Source organism: Ostrea edulis, chromosome 3 (assembly GCF_947568905.1).
Source record: "Ostrea edulis chromosome 3, xbOstEdul1.1, whole genome shotgun sequence".
NCBI classification, from domain to species: Eukaryota; Metazoa; Mollusca; class Bivalvia; order Ostreida; family Ostreidae; genus Ostrea; species Ostrea edulis.
Window position 1 is genome coordinate 96,681,526 of NC_079166.1, and position 22,962 is coordinate 96,704,487.

The 22,962-nt window shown below is 33.7% G+C and overlaps 1 long non-coding RNA gene across 1 annotated transcript; it reads right to left on the reverse strand.

Moving 5' to 3' along the window:
- Window positions 1-794: 794 nt before the first annotated feature.
- Window positions 795-8,105, reverse strand: LOC130053063 (uncharacterized). The gene is made up of 3 exons (XR_008801520.1): window positions 7,932-8,105; window positions 2,664-2,771; window positions 795-2,126 (listed from the first exon to the last, which is right to left on the reverse strand). It is a non-coding gene; the product is annotated as an uncharacterized LOC130053063 (long non-coding RNA).
- Window positions 8,106-22,962: the final 14,857 nt, after the last annotated feature.

Here is a 22,962-nt window from a genome sequence, read left to right on the forward strand (position 1 = left end):
CTTATGATTTAAATGTTGTCTGATCTACTAAGCAACAAAATGTTTAAATTCAGGTAACAAAAATCAAAATTTATTATCAAATTAATTTTACAAATTCAATTGATAAAATTCTATTACAGTTTCAGTTGTAAATACATTATCTAATACTTCTGATGTTAATTCAAGTCAGTTGTGTTCGTAGATACTTGACCTTCAACATAGCATGAAAACAAACATTTATTACATTATTATAAAAAGTAAATTTCCAAAATACCTCTAGACAAATTCTTTCTTGAAAATACACGTGTTAAAGAATCTGACTTTAAACTCATCATCATTCATACAATTGTCATCATTTCATTTCAAATATAAAATTATATCACATGACCAACTGATCAATATTACATGTACATGTAATATGCAAATTAACATATTTTCTGCATTTTGATTAAACAATGTTAACAATGTGCCCATGGGCCACAATGCTCACCTGAGTAACTATGACCATTCTTGTTTTTAATCAGAAGATTTTTTTCCTACATATTCCTATGAAAAACTTTTATTTGATTACCCATTGTAGCCCTGAAGGTAGTGGGGGGGATTCATGACTAGAGTAAACTTGATTCTATGCTTACCATAGGATGCTTCTATATAAATATGACTAATCATTACTTTTTTATTCATGGAGAAAATAGTTTTAAAGAATTTTGCTATGTATTCCTGTGTAACAATTTGACCGCCCATAGTTGCCCCACCCTACCTCGGGGCCACAATTGGACCAAACTTGATTCTACGCTACCTGAGGATACCTCCATACAAAATGAATTATTATGGCTCTGCTGTTCTTGAGAAATATATTTTAAGGATTTTTCCTATGTATTCCTAGGTATTGATTGTTCATAATGGTCCCACCCTACTCTCAGGGGTCATGATTTAAACAAACTTGAATCTACACTACTTGACGATGCTTCCATATAAATGTGACTGATTATGACTCTGCTGTTCTTAAGAAGAATATCTTAAAGATTTTTCCTATGTATTCCTATGTAAAACTTTGATTGCCCATAATGGCTCCACCAATACCCCGGGGGTCATAATTTGAATAAATTGAATTTACACTTTGTCAGAAAGCTTTCATTTAAGTTTCATCTTTACTGTCCCAAAGGTTCTTGAGAATATTTTTGAATGACAACACTTAATTTTACTTTTTCTTAATTATTTTCCCTTGAAAGACGGTGTGGCCCTTCATTTGCACAAACTTGAATTCCTAATTTGTGCCAAGTTTGGTTGAAACTGGCCCAGTGGTTCTGGAGAAGATGATATTGTAAAAAAGTTGACAATGAATGATTGATAGATTGATTGCATGTTGTTTTACATCCCGTATGAGATTTTTCAGTCATATAGAGACCTCACCATATACCAGTGAAGGGCTTCAAATTTAGACCTTTACTCGGAACTTAGGGCCATCGAGCAGTGAGGGATCTTTATCATGCCAACACCTGCCATGACACGGAACCTCAGTTTTTAAGGTCTCATCTGAAAGACCCGAAACTTTTATTTCAATGTGCTGAGCGCTTGGCCATGGAACAGTTGCTACCTATTTCTTATTGACTCAGGTCAAGTCGCAGCAGGAATTCAAACATCCGACCTTCCGGTCACAACAACGACAGAAAACAGACACATTTTTATCAGAAAGGCTCACTTGAGCCTTTGACTCAGATGAGCTAAAAAGCTGAAATTTGTCAAAATCTATTTTGATAATGATTCAACAAATTCTTTTATGTACAATTTATGTAATTTGTAAGAACTGTAAACAAAAATATCATTTTTCATACATATACCATCAATTCTAGTGAACAATCAAAGTAGTATCGAAATCAACATTTTCTCTGTTTTTTTTATTAGATTGTAGACTTGGTCTCTTACATTTCTCCAAATTCTTTTTGAAAGGTTTTTATCTTTTTTTCAAAACATGTGTTACATCATTTTTCCCAGGTACCTTCAACATGGTAATAAAGTGTGAAAAATGTTTGTGAATGGAGTTCATTTCAGATGAAGTCCATGGCTTTTCTGTAACTTCTGTCGCTTGGATGAAGACTCATCCATTTCTCTGGAGCATCCGCTATCAGATACTGCCTCCCTCTTCCCTAAAATCAAGTTTTCAGACTATAATTTTGGTTGGAAGTATGGTATGTGTATAGATAATGCAAATTGCTCAGAAAGTGGTACGTCATGACTGGCTAAATATTTTGAGAAGAGTGAAGTGATTTTTATCATATGAATGCGATTTAGGAGAGTGATTGTTTACATATTTATGTGTACTGGTAATAAATACTTTCATTAATTGAATGGTCTGTGTACTTGAGTGATTAACTATGAACACAGTTATATACTTTGTTCTACTAGGAATTTAATCTCAGCTCCCCATCTCCATTCAGAAGACTTTTGTGTGAAGTACAATGTCTTTCATACTGGCAAAGTTCACTCAATGCAAATAACTTGTGTCCTGAACTAAACCTTGCTCTATTCTCGAGTATAATCATCCTGATTGCCATTCATCAACTCCATTTCAAGTCTTGAGAACTACACATTTCCATGCATGTAGTCCATGTTGGGCTTATGCTTACAATACCAAGTAAAGAAAATTGATGCTCAAAATTGTTTCAGGCATGTGTATACAGTACCTGGAGTCACAGTTTGGAAATTCTGGTTGTCTTGACTGTCATCTATTTCCTCCTCACTCTGATCCTCATCATCCACACAAGAACTGGCATCAATACCCTTTACTTCCTCTGGAAAAAATTGCAACTTAATTTTAAAAACACAAATATTTAAACCAGAAGAGAAAGTGCCATTTTATGATATACACACATATTCATAGGTCAAAACCTTTGTAATGTGAGGTATGAGCCTCCACCTTTTTGTTTCAAGTTTTGCACAATTAGCATAGGCCTTGGATCCCTGATTTTATGGCATTAGTAATGAAAAATAATATTAATTCTTACAGTTACTGCCAAGATAAAAGAAATGCTGTGGTCATAATTCTACATTAAAACACTCTAAGTATAGAAAGTATACATATCAAACTTCCACAGGGGGAATAAATACATGTACAGTAAAACATCCCTATAGCAAAATACCAAGGACTGACCATTTTGCTCTCATAAACATAATTTATATTGTTAAGTTGTCAATATGGTTTACAACAAAACAGAATGAAAATCACTTTGCTTTAACATGTTTAATGACCCTCTCTACACTGAACACTAATTCCAGGGTACTTTTGTGTAGTTAGACCGATCCACAATTTGATATAAAATAGAATAATTTGCAATCTGCATTCTATTACACAATTTATAAAGATTAATTCAAGCATTCTAAACACTATATTAGTCCATGATAGAGTAATTAAAAACTTAATTTGCATGTATTTTTCCCATTTGAGTTAGCAAAATTTGCCATTTCAGCAAGTTTGTTTACATATGCTAAAGTCACAGCCTAACGTAGCAAGAAATGAGGTGTTTCATTGGATGACGAGAATGAACCAATTACATCACTTTGGAATGTAATGGTTTGGACCATGGATATTTGCCTGGATATGTCAGTTGGTAGAGCACCTGCACTAGTGATGTAGGAGTCTCAGTTCGATACCTGGTCCACACATACATTTTCTCCTTTCTTAGTACGGGAAATTCCCAATCTATTTTTAGTCTAAAGTAGAAAAACTATGTGAAACCCACTTTTTGTTTAACACAAGGTAGTAAACAATAGATTGTCCATCTAACCAACAGTTCTGACACACTGTAGAGCACCAAATGTTTTTGACAACTTATTTTTGCAAGAAAGTCATATGGTATTTATTAGCAAGACAAAATTTTTATAGAAATCTGTAAATTGTTGAAAATAATCCTTAACATTAAAAATACATGTAAGCAGACAGTCTCAAGTCATTACATAACAAGATGTGTTTGTGAAACACAAATGCCCCCGATAATGGCCAATTCCGAAGATGGCCAAGGTCACAAGGGCAAAAATCTTGGTACCTGTAGAAATATCTTGTCAAAAGAAATGCTCATGTACAATATGAAAGCTCTAATATTTACCATTTAGAAGTTATGACCAATGTAAAAAAAAATAAAGTAGGTCAAATGTCAAGGTCAAAAGGTTCAATACCAACGGAAAGATCTTGTAACAAGAAATACTCATGTGAAATATAAATGCTCTATCTCTTACTGTTCAAAAGTTATTAGCAAGGTTAAAGTTTTCAAAAAGTAGGTCAAATTCCAAGGTCAAGGGTAAAAAATGTTGGTACCTACGGAAAGGTCTTTCACAAGGAATACTCATGTGAAATATCAAAGCTCTATCACTTACTGCTCAAAAGGTATTTGCAAGGTTAGAGTTTTCAAAAAGTAGGTCAAACGTCAAGGTCACTGGGTCAAAATTGTTGGCACCCACTGAAAGGTCTTGTCACAAGGAATACTCACGTGAAATATCAAAACTCTATATCTTACTGTTCAAAAGTTATTAGCAAGGTTAAAGTTTCAGACAGAATGACAGAATGACAGACAGGACAAAAACAATGTGCCCCCCCCCACCCCCGATCTTCGATCTCGGGGAAGTTCTAAAGAAAAAGAAGTGATTTACAGCAGTATTAAACAGTGAAAATTTCATACCAGCATAAAATATATTCTAAAGAAAGCTATTAAATTAAGGTTTCTTTGGGTAACCATAAACAAATATATACACTTTTCGTTATAGGTCCAGCAAATTTGCTGTATGTATAAACACTGTACATTGACCATTTCACAACTTCTGAGCTTATGTATTCATTCAAGTTTCATATAAGTTAGAAATAGATGAACTCTAAGATGAAATTCAGTAAATTGCTTCAAAACTGTTGTACTCAGGTTTTAACCATAGTCTTAAGTTAGCATATTGAAGATAGATGCAAGGTGAAGATAACGAACAGTGATCAATCTCATAATTCCTACAAGCAATACAAAATAAATAGTTGGGCAAACACGGACCCCTGGACACACCAGAGGTGCGATCAGGTGCCTAGGAGGAGTAAGCATCCCCTGTTGACCGGTCACACCCGCCGTGAGCCCCATATCCTGATCAGGTAAACCGAGTTATCCGCAGTCAAAATAAGTGTGCCAAGAACGGATTAACAATCGGTATGAAACACGTCAGACAGCATTTGACCCAATGTGAGGTTGTATTGACGAACTAGATCGTTATAACGACCATAGAATTTGCGAAATGCTGACTTCAATCGAGACTGTTGAAATCCCTGTACCATCAACTTGTTTGTCAGTAGCTTACCTCGATTTAAAAACTGACTATACCCAGAACAAGCTCTTGCATATCGAATCAGTTGAGATATATAAACACCATATGCAGGTGATAATGGAATATTGCTACATAAATGTGGGAAGTTGACGATGGAGAAGCTGAAATCATCCCGTTTGTCATACAGTTGAGTTGTTAGTTTGCCGTTAATGTCTCCTTTCAATAAAATATCTAAGTATGAAGCAGAAGTGGACGACTCTGTGGTGTCCTTTATTTCGAGCTCACAGGGATATATCAAATCGACATATGAATGAAAGCTATCATTGTTAATAGACAAAACGTCATCGATATATCTAAAAGTCGAATTGAAGGTCACAGCGAGATATTTTTTCTTCTCACGTAGAAGTTTTTGAATAAATTCTGCTTCATATGAATATAAAAACAGGTCAGCTAACAAAGGAGCACAATTCGTGCCCATGGGAATTCCAACAGACTGTTGGAAGACCTGATCACCAAAGACCACGAAGATATTGTCAATGAGGAACTCTAGCATATTTTTTATTTCAACTTCAGAGTACTTGTGCATGGAATCAGAGTGGTGTTTAACAAAGTAAGTTTTTGAATGACTGATCACTAGATATGAATATTTCCGTTTTCCGTTTTTGTTGAAGAAGCAACTGTCTATGATGTCAAAAAGTCTGGTCTTTAATTTATCGTGAGGAATGGTCGTGTATAGTGTTGAAAAGTCATAGGTTTTAATGCTATTGATTTGGGAAAAATTCTGTGATTTCAAGTTTACTAAAAGTTCTTTAGAATTTTTTAGAATCCACATTTGATTAACACCACTTCTGGCATATGTAAGTCGGACAGTAAGTTTGAAGTTTCTCCTTCACAGTTGTTAACATTTTCCTGAGGACCAAAGATAGGGGCTTGGTAGAGCACTTACTGGATCCAGCAATGTATCTTTGTTTGTAAGGGTTTTTATGTAGTTTAGGAATCCAGTATAGGTACGGTAACTCATATTCATTCGACCCATTGACTGGAATATTAAATGTGTCTAAAATTATAAATTTGCTTTTCTCTGCATGAGTGTTAAGTTCAATAAAAAATTCTGGTGATAAGTTTCAACAAAACAAGAACATAATGCACAAAAATAAGACCTTTCCATGGATTTGTATTTTTTGCACTTCTTTTGGACGTCTACAGATAAAAGAGTCATGCAATCGATATCTTATTTTTGATTCAGCTAACATGAAATCCAGTAAGTGCTCTACCAAGCCCCTATCTTTGCTCCTCACGAAAATGTTAACAGCTGTGAAGGAGAAACTTCAAACTTACTGTGCGACTACATATGCCAGAAGTGGTGTTAATCAAATGTGGATTCTAAAAAATTCTAAAGAACTTTTAGTAAACATAAAATCACAGAATTTTTCCCAAATCAATAGCATTAAATCCTATGACTTTTCAACACTATACACGACCATTCCTCACGATAAATTAAAGACTAGACTTTTTGGCATCATAGACAGTTGCTTCTTCAACAAAAACGGAAAACGGAAATATTCATATCTAGTGATCAGTCATTCAAAAACTTACTTTGTTAAACATCACTCTGATTCCATGCACAAGTACTCTGAAGTTGAAATAAAAAATATGCTAGAGTTCCTCATTGACAATATCTTCGTGGTCTTTGGTGATCAGGTCTTCCAACAGTCTGTTGGAATTCCCATGGGCACGAATTGTGCTCCTTTGTTAGCTGACCTGTTTTTATATTCATATGAAGCAGAATTTATTCAAAAACTTCTACGTGAGAAGAAAAAATATCTCGCTGTGACCTTCAATTCGACTTTTAGATATATCGATGACGTTTTGTCTATTAACAATGATAGCTTTCATTCATATGTCGATTTGATATATCCCTGTGAGCTCGAAATAAAGGACACCACAGAGTCGTCCACTTCTGCTTCATACTTAGATATTTTATTGAAAGTAGACATTAACGGCAAACTGACAACTCAACTGTATGACAAACGGGATGATTTCAGCTTCTCCATCGTCAACTTCCCACATTTATGTAGCAATATTCCATTATCACCTGCATATGGTGTTTATATATCTCAACTGATTCGATATGCAAGAGCTTGTTCTGGGTATAGTCAGTTTTTAAATCGAGGTAAGCTACTGACAAACAAGTTGATGGTACAGGGATTTCAACAGTCTCGATTGAAGTCAGCATTTCGCAAATTCTATGGTCGTTATAACGATTTAGTTCGTCAATACAACCTCGCATTGGGTCAAATGCTGTCTGACGTGTTTCATACCGATTGTTAAGCCGTTCTTGGCACACTGATTTGACTGCGGATAACTCCGTTTACCTGATCAGGATATGGGACTCACGGCGGGTGTGACCGGTCAACAGGGGATGCTTGCTCCTCCTAGGCACCTGATCCCACCTCTGGTGTGTCCAGGGGTCCGTGTTTGCCCAACTATCTATTTTGTATTGCTTGTAGGAGTTATGAGATTGATCACTGTTCGTTATCTTCACCTTGCATATAGCATTGCAAATGAGCTGAAATTAGATTGAATATTTACATGTGTATATTCATCCACCTCGAATGACAGATATACACACACAAAACAAGCAAATATGGCTTCATTACCTTTCTTCTCCAAGGATACATGTTACCAGGCCCATAATCACACAACAGTTCTGTATCTGGAGGTATTGGTTTTAGAGAGTAAAAGCAAATAACTGGCTTCTCATCTATCTCAATGACTTTTGGCTTACAATTTGGATGGAGATGATCATCGTTTAACAGGCGTCCAAACGAACCGTCTTCCTCTGAAGCATCAACCCTTAATTGAAAAAAATAGCACCATAAATTTCAGCCTAGCTTGCATGACTATGATTTTGTCACTGGAAAATGCTGATGCTGCTAAATAATATTATAAAGGCAAGATTTCTGGAGCTACAAATTTACTTGTACATGTTGTATGAACTACATGTAAATTATAAATACATTTGTATTTGAAATGATTTGAAAACAGGATGCAACTTGGAAAAAATCTTGCAGATTATTTTGCACAAATACTACATATAAAAATATGGTATTCAAACCTGTCTTTGCCCTGAGTAACCGAACTTAGCAAACTTGTGATGAGATCAACAGTTTTAGACATTCCTATGTAATCATCAAGATTTCATAGAAAATTTTTAAAATCTTTTTTAATACTGTACAATAAAATTAAGACTTTTCTTGTTGTTTTTTTTAAAAGATAAATTTCAATAATTCTAAGAATCATTAGCTTTTGTATCGTACGTATGATTCAAAAGCTGATGTTCAAGGTGTTGCATTCCAAACACCAGCTACCTACATATAGCTTGTATGCAATTTTGTTCGCTAAAAGAATTTTAATTCGATGAGGAAACCATATTTGTATTCATAATATTGCTTGACTACCTTATGAATTTCACCTCAGTAGAAGACCGATAGGATTAGTTTATTGGACATGAAACTTGTGAAGTTGATATCAAATAGACATAAATTAGGATGTAAAAGTTCAAGATTTTGACCTGCTTAAGGTAAGGTTTGTGACATTTTGATATGTGGCGAAGAAAATCATGTTGCATATTAGTATGTTCAGTAGGGATTTATCTTTTAAAAAGTGACTTTTTAAAAAAAATTGCCTGTGTCGTTTTTTTTTTACCAGATGGGGTTATTTTTGTCATGTTTGACATTTTCAGGATCTTTGTACAAAAGGGAATACTAGTGGTATAAAAACTACATGAGACAAACTTATGAGGTAAAAAGCTGGTAGAATTTTTGAAAAGAGTATTATCTATAAGATTATCCTAATTGGTAGAAAAATGTTATTTTAAAACTCAAAAAATAGCACTTTTTATATCCTGAATAAAATTTAAATTGGTTGTCATGGCAACATAAAATGTATATTGAGCAGCTTTATAAGGTCTACGCCAGAAAAAAAATTACTTTAAACATAATATTTCGACCATAAATATTTAAGAAAGCATATAGAATTACTACCCACCGGGCTTTGTTTCCATGGTAACAGATTAAAAAGAATTATTTCATTTATGCGATTTGTCACTTTGTTTATAATTGTACAACTTTTGAAGAGTGCATTGAGCATTTTCATGAATACGATACACTTCCAGCCCAATGATATTTATATTTATTTTTCAAGTGTTGTAGTATCACATTTATTAGAAATTAATATGTTGAGGTTTTTATTTTTTTTCTAAATTCAATACAATACAATATTTTCAATATCCCGGCGGGTTTTCGACGGTCCTGCTTCGTCATAAATTGTGCGTTACATTAGCCCGAACCTGTCTATTACTCTACATCTTTGAAATAATCTCCATCCCCTTGTTCCATTGCTTGATATTTGTTTACACCTGTAACCTTCGTAACAATATAAAATATAGAGCCCGGTCAATGGTGGATCTGGGGGGGGGGGGGGGGGGGGAGTAACGTAAAGTAAGTAAAAATTACACTATTAAAATCTGTTTTATTTTTACGTTATACAGATATTCCTCAGACAAAATTAAGACTATTTTAAGATGTACTAGAGAACACCCTTTTTAAAATTTTTAAATGATCAGATCAGTCGCGTTTTCTATATTTCAAAGTTCATGCGATAAATCGCTCTATCAGCGCAAGTAGATGTCATAGTATTGAAATATATATAGTGCAAGTGCATATGTAATTAGAAAGCATTGTCAGATTTATTTTAAGAAATCCATGTAAATGTCATAAAAATTCCTAGCTTCGTTAATGTCGAACCTTGTCTTTGAGGATACTATTCACAAACAATGATCGATTATAACAGCATCAAATTAAATACTGCTTTCCCTACTGAGCAAGATTTGCAGAGATTACATGGTCACAACATAATTTTAATGGTTCAAATTAACCCTAGCGCATACTACATATGTAGGTATAAAAATTGTAGACTTGTATAATATCAAGGAAAATAATTTAGAAATGATCATTTGAGAAACATTATTATTATTTTGTCATAGAGGGTTACACATACGCCGCTTGACACAAGTTTGACAACGTTAGTAGATCATATAACAAGTAAATATTATGACATTTTCCCTCGATTTAACTATGACGTGACGCATTTTTCATTATGACGTCATAAAACGCGAAGTGCACTGAGGTATATCCAGAGTTATTTCCCTGTTGTTGCAAACCTTAAGGATGCACTCTCGTGGTAATTTTACCGCGAGTGGGTCGCCATACTTTTTCAAGTCGTAAATCTGGGAATGCCTGTGTTTTATTTTGTATGCACACAGTAGAACATTAATATGTGTTTTGTTTGTAAGTAATGTTAATAAACTAACAAAAATTGATTAAAACAAGACAATTTTTTTCTTATTTTCTCATTTTACGACATTCATGATGACGTTGCGATTGTAAACAAACTCGAGCTCGAAGGCGCACACTGTACGCTGTCGCATTTAAAGTCTGTTCTAAACCAGTCCAGAAACATACATGGGCGTTTCGTTAGAAGTAAAACGACAGTTATAGATCAGGCTGCATCCGATATTCTCACAAGTGAGTGGCAGACAAAGAAAATTACAGACAAGCAGCCACAACCACACACATGGTGACACAGTATGTGTACAGTCATTTAGGGTATTTCGGGTCACTTTTTATATTTTTACTGCAGTAAATAAAACTAACATGGTTATTATTGGTTGTTGGGTATTATTGGGAAGTACATTTTCCGAGTGAATAGATCTTTAAATCGATTTGGGTTTACCTTTGATAAAACGACTCTATCGGGAGTTTTACTTGGACCAACGATTTGGGGTATTGCGGGTCACTTCCGGTTATTTCGAGTCACTTCGTAAAAGTATATAAAATCTAAATAAAAGGCTTGCTGATATCGTTTTGTGACCATGATTAGGTAGTATTGCTATAATTTATTTTTAATTTTGTCAGAAATGTATTTTACTGGACAAATGGCTTATGTTTTAAGTTAATATGCACACGCGATGTAACGTGTGCAGATCAAGCAGACGGACCAAAATAATATTTCATCTGTCAATCACTGTTTATACTCTTTTAAATTAATTCAACTAGAAGTTGAAATTTCACAAGGTATTTTAAGAGCTTGTCTACGAGAAAACCATGCAAAATGTGATGAAAGCAACGTTGTCGGATCAACAACATATTTTACGTGTAATAAAGTACATCAATATCAAATATTTTGGCATATTTTTTTCGGGGGTGTAGTCTTTGGATAGGAATTTGCAGCCATGTTACTAAAAATAGCACTTTTGTTCTGACAAAAGGGTAAAATTATGTATATTTTACCCTTTCTATTTAAAAATTCTAACAGGTTATTAAAAATGGATTTTTGAAAATTGACACAGTTTATAAAACAACTGGATATGCATATTCATATTGTTTAGTGGGAATATAAAATTTCACTTCCGTTTAAGTGCACAAAGGTCACAAATTTGGCACGATTCAAGATTTTGATAAATTGCAGAAAATGATAACTTTTTAATCAACTAGTAGTCAAAAAGTAACGCTTTGATTTATTCAAAATTACTTTGATCTTATAGAGAAGAAGTATATTTACAATATATCAAACATCTTTCTTTGGACTCTCGTTTATAGTAAAAATATTAACACTTCAAGTTGGGCATTTTTCCTGCTTGTAGAGCTTTTATTCTGGTAGCCACCTAAACCTGTTTGCCATGCATGGTCCTTGTTATCTTATTAAGTCTTATATAATTTTATGATTTCACATCAGATAACCAGAAGTATGTATCAACCATTTTTTGTTGCTATGGGTCCTGGTTGCCATGGTGACAAATTGCAAAATTTGAAAAAATAATGTTTCTAAAAAAATAATATGCATCGTATGAATAGTTGTAATTTAACAAAATTGATATTTGTGTACTTTTAAAATGCAATTTTTAAAAACAAATTTCATGCCAATTTATATGCTATATGCAAGGTGAAGATAACGAACAGTGATCAATCTCATAACTCCTACAAGCAATACAAAATAGATAGTTGGGCAAACACGGACCCCTGGACACACCAGAGGTGGGATCAGGTGCCTAGGAGGAGTAAGCATCCCCTGTTGACCGGTCACACCCGCCGTGAGCCCCATATCCTGATCAGATAAACGGAATTATCCGCAGTCAAAATAAGTGTGCCAAGAACGGATTAACAATCGGTATGAAACACGTCAGACAGCATTTGACCCAATGCGAGGTTGTATTGACGAACTAGATCGTTATAACAACCATAGAATTTGCGAAATGCTGACTTCAATCGAGACTGTTGAAATCCCTGTACCATCAACTTGTTTGTCAGTAGCTTACCTCGATTTAAAAACTGACTATACCCAGAACAAGCTCTTGCATATCGAATCAGTTGAGATATATAAACACCATATGCAGGTGATGATGGAATATTCTACATAAATGTGGGAAGTTGACGATGGAGAAGCTGAAATCATCCCGTTTGTCATACAGTTGAGTTGTTAGTTTGCCGTTAATGTCTACTTTCAATACAATATCTAAGTATGAAGCAGAAGTGGACGACTCTGTGATGTCCTTTATTTCGAGCTCACAGGGATATATCAAATCGACATATGAATGAAAGCTATCATTGTTAATAGACAAAACGTCATCGATATATCTAAAAGTCGAATTGAAGGTCACAGCGAGAGATTTTTTCTTCTCACGTAGAAGTTTTTGAATAAATTCTGCTTCATGTGAATATAAAAACAGGTCAGCTAACAAAGGAACACAATTCGTGCCCGTGGGAATTCCAACAGACTGTTGGAAGACCTGATCACCAAAGACCACGAAGATATTGTCAATGAGGAACTCTAGCATATTTTTTATTTCAACTTCAGAGTACTTGTGCATGGAATCAGAGTGGTGTTTAACAAAGTAAGTTTTTGAATGACTGATCACTAGATATGAATATTTCCGTTTTCCGTTTTTGTTGAAGAAGCAACTGTCTATGATGTCAAAAAGTCTAGTCTTTAATTTATCGTGAGGAATGGTCGTGTATAGTGTTGAAAAGTCATAGGTTTTAATGCTATTGATTTGGGGAAAATTCTGTGATTTCAAGTTTACTAAAAGTTCTTTAGAATTTTTTAGAATCCACATTTGATTAACACCACTTCTGGCATATGTAGTCGCACAGTAAGTTTGAAGTTTCTCCTTCACAGCTGTTAACATTTTCGTGAGGAGCAAAGATAGGGGCTTGGTAGAGCACTTACTGGATATATATAATATATTCTTTATTTAGACAGGATAGCACGATTAGTACAAATTACTAGTTTACATTGTGGTCCTACAGAGACTTAGATATACCACAAGCAATTGGATCATATTTCTTCATAGATTTGCTTTTCCCATGAATACAATAAGGATAAATCTATTTTTTAAAAATCTGACTGGTTATTGAAAACAATCTGAAATAATCAAACTCAATCGCAAATATTAAGCCAGACAGCAATGTAACTTTTGAAAAGTTGTATGAGAGTCACAATATTAATATTCTAAAACAAATAAAATTGTTGCCATAGTAACATTTAGACCAATTTAAAGACTGACGTGCTTTAAGTTCAAAGGTAAAACTTGTGTGAAGACAGAACTTAATAAATATCCACAGTATAATATCCCAAATCTTAATCTTTTCCTCGGGACAGTTAACACGTCATATGAAGTTGTCAGGTACAATATATTAGATAAAAAGTACTTTGTGGTTAGGAATTTTTAGATGTCATCAAACTTTAACAAATGAAGTACGCAGAATTTTTTTTAGCAGCAACCCTTAAACAATTAAATAACATGCTTAATATGTACATATAAACAAGAGTTGTCAGATGACTGTACCTAACCGTTTGTTCAAAAGGTTAAAAGTTTTTGAAAATAGGTCAAAGTCCAAGGTCGACGTTGACAGTTCTGGTAACAAAAGAATTAATGAGATCTATGTTTGAAACATCAAAGATCTATCACTCTTGGTTCAAAAGATATAACCAAGATAAAGTTTTTGAACAGTACGTCAAAGTTCAAGGCAAAGTTCGTTAGGTCAAACCAAAACAAAGGTCTCTTCATGAGGCATCTATATATGTAAAATATCAAAACCTTATCCCTATCGGTTCAAAAGACAAAGCCCAGGTTGAAGTTTTTAAAAAAAATAGGTCAATGTCACAAGGTCGAAAGTCTTGGTACCACATCAAAGGTCTCTTCATGGGGAATCAATAAGGGATATATCAAAACCATACCCCCTTGGTTTAGAAGATATAACCCAGGTTAAAATGTTTCCTTAAAGTGGCGCCGACGCCAACACTGGGGTCATTACAATACATGTAGCTCTTCGGATAGTCGTCCCGGTGAGCGAAAAGGAATGTGCATGTTCTTTTCTTGTCTTTCTTTTGTTTTTTATTCTTACATGTAGCGTATTATTCTACATTCTAAATCCATGCGAAAGGGTTCGAAGCAGCCATATTCAATACCGGAAATTAATGATTATAAACATTATATTGAGAGGAGAGGGGTGGTAATGGTAAACTGCTCTTAGATAGTGAATGATCTTGTTAAAATCATAAAATAATCAATAATGTTGAATATATCTAAATACAGAAATATTCTTTGCATTCGCACTCCACTCCCAACACCATTACACGTACAAATGAAATATAGCTTAAATACCAACTGACAGTAATCACATAAATTGCACCGAAGATGAAAGTCAGATAATAATAACGTCCGAATTCGCACAAAAGTAAAGAAGTTCGCTTGTAATATAATTTGTAATGAAATGTATTGTTTATACCTGACCCGGCTGGTATAGTCTGTCCTGTCTAAACACATACAGTGTAGCTAAGTGGAAAGGCCCCGTAGTTGGCACTCATCACCAGGGCGGAGGGTGTGGGTGGGTGGCAAATTTTTTATAGAACCTCCCAACCTCCCTAAAAATTACTTTTAACACAACCAGAAGCTCAAAATCCTTGATAATGATAATAATGGGGGGGGGGGTCCAAGGATTTAATTCATCAGTTCAAGCTTCCATTTCAATTGTTTATTGATTGCCATAAAAAACTAGAGGGGGGGGGGGGCTAATTTAGCTAAAGAGACCTGATCGAAATAATCTTCGGTTTCCCTAACAGTTAAATGATTTTTCCAATTTTTTCCCGATCAATTTCTCATGATGAACAAAGTATAGTGATGATCCAAACTCTACCTACATCAATGACTTTAAGAAACTACATTAGCATATACATATACGTAATACCATCAGTTTACAATATCTATATATTTGTTGTTGGTAAAATAGAGAAAGGTGTAAATTTTCGCATGTTGAATCGTAACCTATGATTAAGCATCAAGTATGTCATATTGTTACATTGAGCACTGAAGAAGATACCGAGCAAACTGTTACAGTATACATTCTCTGAGTTCACTTTATGCATTTTTATTTCACACTTTTCTTATTTTGTCCTGTCCTCATTACTTAGTGCATATATGTAAACTAATAACAAATTTTTGTAATCAATCATGATGGTAAATACATTTTGCAAATTCGGAGAGGGGGGGGGGGGCTGCACTAGATCCTCACATGCTCCTTCTGGACTGACTGTAGATGCATATTTTCTTTGATTTCCTCCATATAACATCTAAGCATTCTCGGTTAATGCATGAATTATCAAGGAAAGAACGCTTTCAATTCTTCAATGACAAAATGCCTGACCACTGGTACTAGTTTGCAGTACAACAGGACGAAGTACCGGATACTTTTTAAACCCTGCCAATATTTAGAAATTTCTGGATTACATTCACAGATACTGTTATGTCTTTCACTGATATCACATAAACATGATGTACAAATTCTCAAATCCCATTTCAAGTTGAAATCATAACATTCCATAATATTGCTATCATTCTGTACCTTCTGCGTATGAAGAGTGAATCAAAGGGGAGGTAATTCCAGCAACAGGTCTATTTCATTAAAAGACCCCCTTTTGATATAAAATAGTAGATTACTGGGATTTATTTATTAGAAAATGTTAAATCTATCAATAAAATTAAATTTCCAAACAATTTATGCATCTAATATCCCAAATTTTAAATCTTTAATCTTTTAAAAGATAATTTTAAATGCTTACAAATATTCATTTTTGTCAGTTTTTAAATTTTAATTGCAAATGAACGGCCAAAAGTGCAAAGTACAATTTTTTATATTTAACAGACAAGGATTTGATATCAAACTATTATACACTTTTAAAGAAATTTAAGCGTTACTTTTGCAGCAACACCTATTTCAAAATTGACCATATAACACAAAATGAAAAATGTTTGGCACAATGTCAAATTACAGGCTCCATGTAATCGTTATATGGACACTTATGATGTCAAACATGATTTCTCCATAAGTGGTTTACATGGAAATATCATTAAAAAAAATCCATTCTTTTCATAAGCCTTCAGAATTGATTTGCATTTTTGAAAAAATAAAACCCTAATATTTAAGGATTTTTCTTGTGTTCAACGACTAATCCACGTGTAAATACAGAATGCGCTGTTACTAAAAATAGAAACGACCTATCAATAAATTTACTTCAAATTATAATTATTCCAACCATATACTCCAATGATATAAATGATTAGAAATGATATTGATGACCACCATTTCTATATATTTGCATGCTTTTCTCGTAGACAAGCTCTTAAATACTTTTAGAAATTCTACAATGCTTTATAAGGCTTGATAAAGATATATTGTATAGCTATATTGTTAAAGAAAGAGGCTGAAGTGGACCGTGGCAGCGATAAGATGTCTTTTGTTACATTGAACAGCCAAAATTTAATCGTAATTAATCAATTTTACAATCTATAATTAATCATAACACATTTTCTAAAAATAAGAATGAAAATGTATATTGTAAACATCAACATGCGGCACAGCAAAGACTCGACGAAGATGTACCTTTTAAAAGGCACGTGGCCTGAAATATACTAAATCGAAGGGGGTAAGAAATACGCTATTGACTCCAACGAATTTATTGTAATTAAGTTTAGTAAAGTTGCATTCGAAAGTGTATAAAATTACCCTTCCAGCAGTATATAATATGTATTGTTTCGTCAATCGTAACATTCACAACATCGATGAAAATAACAATATCTCCGTTTTGGACACGCAAAATTCTCCGATCGCGATAGCATGCCAATTAATCAAAGTGTTAATTATGCTGTTTATTTTTAGTATTTCACTTGTTATTTGTGTGAATATATAGAATAAACCTTCCTGGACATGACTGCAACAATATTTTCTTTTTCTTTCACGTTTAGCATGAACTGTTATTGAATAAACCCGACGACTCCCAACAATCGGGGTGACTCGAAATACCCTAAATGACTGTACTGTACATAGTGTCAGACGAATTTGTTGCTGGTTATTATTTATATTGCACAATTTCATTAAAGAGTTTGGGTCCCTAATTCCCATATTTGTTTTCCTGTACATTTTGTTTTTTTTAATTGCATTCATGGAGGCAAGCAATTATCATATAATGTGATTACAAACACACATAAGACATTACCCCAAAATTTAGTTAAATTTGACTTAAATTGTGTTTAGTTGAACTTGTTTAAGTTAAACAATTACATTGTATTTTATGAAATGTAAATTACTTTGCTGGTAGCAAAGGAATTCTGGGAAAGTTTCACACAAAAATTTGCTTGACAAATGTATAGATTTCAGTTTGAATTTCCTGTTCTTACACGATTGTCTATATTGAGCTCGCTTTGCAAGCGGCACGTTGCTCCTTGCTACGCTTGCTATTATTATATTTCATGCTTTTTACAGTAAATAAAGCTCATATTATATTTATATCCTTTTCATATCAACAATTGTGACATCACAAGGGTTTTAATGTAAACAATGTAATTGATAAAGTCACATGAAGTGGATTCGAATATCTAACAGTATAAAAACACAAACTAAAACACTGTGTAAATATGGGATAGCTGAATAATGAATTTTACCCTAAAAAATAATCCAGATAAAGACGAAAATTCAGCTCATTTTCTCAACGATTTTCTCCCTTCGAATTTACAAATCATGCTGACATTAGGAACTCTCGGGATTGTTCATAGTGAATTCACTGAGTTTGAGTAACGCCCGTGTTTATCTTGCTACATTGTCAATACATGGAAACGAATTCTTTTGTTAAACTGGGTCCGTAGGACAATATCGTTGTAACAATAGAATGTTCCATCTATCTTCTTGCATGCCCTCAAGGGCCTAAATTTGGTCTCAATAAATCTTATCTTATTGTACCAGGTCAAGGCATTTCATATATGCCTGATTAATTGTTTTCATTGAAAAATATTCTTATATTTGTTATTCATAATATATTTATACATACATCATGGCGTAATATGGCCATATGGACACAGCATTAATTGCATCTTATTGATGAAAATGGACACCAACATAGACATGACCTAATCTGTGAATTTTAAAATATACCTTCATTCACAGGATATAAGATTTATACTGCTTTGTCTTAAATGATTATTTTATAATTTTTATTTCCTCCATTGTACAGATTTTTGCTGACCTTATCAATGGGTGCAGATTTATCTATTATGCCCGAATAAAAGTCGTAGTAGAAGTCCATTTAAATGTAAATATCTCTTACTACATAACTTCAACAATCTTTCACAAGAAATTACCCATGCCTTCACCTAGTTTGTCAGCTGTCAAAGAGAATACGCGGGTATTAAAATGAAAGTTGAATGGGGAGGTGAATACCGATCCCGACCAGAATCAAGACGAAGAAAATCAGAAATTTTACAATAATAGGGGGAAAATCGAGGCGGACGGGGATGAGAATCTATAATTTTTTTTTTTATCATTCATGGTCTAACACATCTATGACGATTGACAAGAAATTGCACGGATGTAAGAGAGTATAAACAAGATTACAGCACTGCAGAATGACAAGAAATCAAACACTCGATGCTCATTTTCAACACCCATAATATGCCTGACCTCAATCAGCTGTTTACAGTGGTTTACACAGGAACTTGGACCTACGTTAGATACCACTACACAAAAAGAAATCCAGAGAAAATTTAAATTTTTAAGACTTATGACGTATTCTTTTAACATTAGTTTGAAAATAGTTAATCTAGAGCATTTTTAATATAATATTATAAGTATAATCTAACTTTAATAAATGTATGTTACCATCTAATAAGCATCATGCAACTTATCATAATCATCCTGACCGTGTGGTCCCAAGAATAATTATGAGAAAAAGAATTGACGGGGACCAAATTCATTTATTATAAAACTTACAAAATCTCATGTTGCTATGACACATATGTGTGCACATTCATATCGTTTATTAGTTGAATTCTAAAATATTGTGAAATGAATACACTTCCCGGAGTTTGAAATGCGTTCAAAAGATACATTGGATTGCGAGGTCTGTTTTGGGTTTTCACTTGTAATTTATATGCTTAAGTACAGATAATTTATACAGAAGGTTCTCTCGGCTATATATTAGCATATATCTATTATGATATCACATGACTTTGTTGATCACCTGACGGTCATTTATAATTGTTTGAAGTGTTTCACATAAATCGCTTTAAAATAGCGCAGCAATTAAATTTCACTATTATTTTTAACTTTTTGTTTGATAAATGAACTCACCGTATCCTTGTGTACCCGAAATGTGTTTGGGAAAAATGGTAGTATTACTTGCGTACAAAATACACGTATTTCATGAAGAGTTCAACTTACCGACACATTTGAGAGTAATCTGTATTCAAGCAAAGCCATCACACATTTACCCAAGCAAGATTCGGATAGAGAACAAACCCATCTTACGATTTCCGTAAAAGATCTCAAATGAATCCTCATAAATTGCCTGCGCTAGACTCTTTTATAAACATATCATAAATCTACCTCTTACCACTTGTATAAATCAGAGTATATTTCAAAAGTATATTTTTTGAAAACAGTTTAAACACGCTGAATTTCAATCATGAGTAATGAAACAAACTATTTTAAAATATTCGCACATATAAGATATTAAAATACAATTCAGACACGTGAATTTTTAATAGCGGTCTGACATCTTATAAGCAGTTTGAAATGAGGTCTAAAGTTCTTGACACTCTCCCCGTCATAACAGCTCAAGTTTGCAGTGACTTGACGTCATTTTCCATTATGACGTCATATATTGGTGGTTCGGAGAAGTAAAGGCATAAAGTGCATGTACTGTGATATTCTATAAAGGGAATCCTTAACCTACCCGCGTAATATACATTGTGTACCATTTGAGGGAAAAAATATTAACCAATATGCCTGTCTTTTCATTTCAATTGAATTTCTAATATGCAGCAATCGTCAATGACCCCCCCCCCCCCCCCCTGCACTTTAAAATAAGATATAAGATTCTTCACATCATATTTCATCAAACAAGTAACAAAACATACCCTTTTCCAGCGTTTCTTTGATATAAAAAGAATCCTTATTGAAAGAATCCAGAATTTCCTGCCCAGCCTTTCTGCGTCTTCTTTTTGTCATGTTTGTTGACTCCCGCCTCAAAACATTTATACTTCCGTTCTCTTTACACATGCGCATGCGCATATTACATGTGTGTATCGTCAGAGGTGCGTAAACAAAGATGGCAATCCACACAGTATCTGTGTAATCATGTGTTTGATGAAACCCCGAAAGTAGGACACGTTATTTTTTTTATTTTTCTAGATAGCAGACATGTTATTTATTTGTTTTGAACGATAAAAAAGATTGGGGACCTAAATCAAGTCCCCAAACTTTTTGATGCCCCCATTTTAAGACTTGCGTATCTGTAGCAGGTCCCCAATATGGCAGAATGACACACGCACACACACACACACACACACACACACACACACACACACACACACACACACACACACATATATATATATATATATATATATATATATATATATCGTGTCCATACCCCTTTATTTAATACGGTTAACTCCTCAACTTTCTTAACAACCGCTTAGGATAATAGAACTATAATCCAAAACTTAATAAAAAAAAATATTGTTCGCATTCGATACCACAAAATAGAACATTTATACCACGATAGTATACATACGATTATACATGTAACAATATATGGAGTATACGATTAAAGCATTACACGGAAAAGCAAATCTAAATGACTAAACTTGTGAGAACTAGCCATAGTAGCTAGTTCTGTGTCTGCAGTTCACAAGAAAACAAATCTAGTAGAGATGGTTTTATATTTGATTTTCCAGGTATACTTACAGTGTATGTGTGCAATCTCCTTTTAACTCTCTCCTTTTAACTGTATTCAATCGACCACATCTTCGGGAAGTAAGCTATGACTCGTTTCAATATTTACGTCACAAAACACGGTGTTGGTATATATACATGTTTATCACAGGCAATTGCATCGCTTGGGGTCGTCTGTACTTTCACAATCCCAACCATTAACGGTAGTTATGACTAATTACCCAAAAGAGTTGGAAGGACCCATAACGATTTAGAGACTCAAATATTAATATTTATCAATATTGATTCATTATAGTACATAAATTATACTAATAACAAATCTTTATAAATATACAAATGTCTTATTACAATGTATGTCTATTTTTATCTAAATCACATTATCACAGGTGTTTGACGATTGATAATGATGATGTCAATGTGGGTAGTTAGTGGACCGATGAAAATGACTGTGATAAAATGAAAGTGCAGACGGTTTAAAATTTTCAGTCACTTGGAGCTATTACGGACTTCATTTTATGAATTGGGGTAAGAAAACCATTTTAGCAATGATAGTTTATGCTGCACATTCTATTTGATAGCTTGTTGCAATTTTCAAACACTCTGTGTAGTCGTATAGTGTCAGGGCCCAGCTAAAAGTCAACAAAAAAATATTAGGCATTTTTCCGAGTTCATTTCTGCATATCTTGGGAAGTATACGGAATTTCGGGATGAACTTTGGTAGTAATGTAGATTGATTATGTATGAATAAACTAAAATACAAAGTAGAATTTTATATGAATTGATTTATTGTTTTTGCATTGGCTAACTTGGGTACCCTATATTTAGAGTTCTATACCTTTACTCTTTATATAGTAAATTTAACCCCCAAGCGATGCAATTGCCTGTGATTTTTATATATCTAGAGTGAGACGAATGCGCACGCATTTCATATGACTGTAAAGAAACGCTTGCCAAGATTTCTATATAAAAAAAATGTTATTAGCATTTCGGCATACGTTATTGCTAAATCAATTTTGGGAGGTACATGTTGTATAAAGAAGTGAAAACTGAAAAGAGGGTTTTGTACCAAAGCAGGAACTTTCCCTAATCGGAGCTTCGTGTCAGCACTCTTGACGTAGAACTGACCTTCATCCATATATATTTACAGTGACTGAATCTCTTTTTTTATATTTTATTTGAAATTGACACTGCTTTAATGATACATTGAATACATGTTTGTTGCGAACTAGAAAACTGACACGGTTTAAAGTTGTTCATGACACTATTTTTTTTTTTATTTAATGGCTCGTCAAAACACCTCTTATGATGTATGATTTCACCATCATCAACGTTATACAAGCTG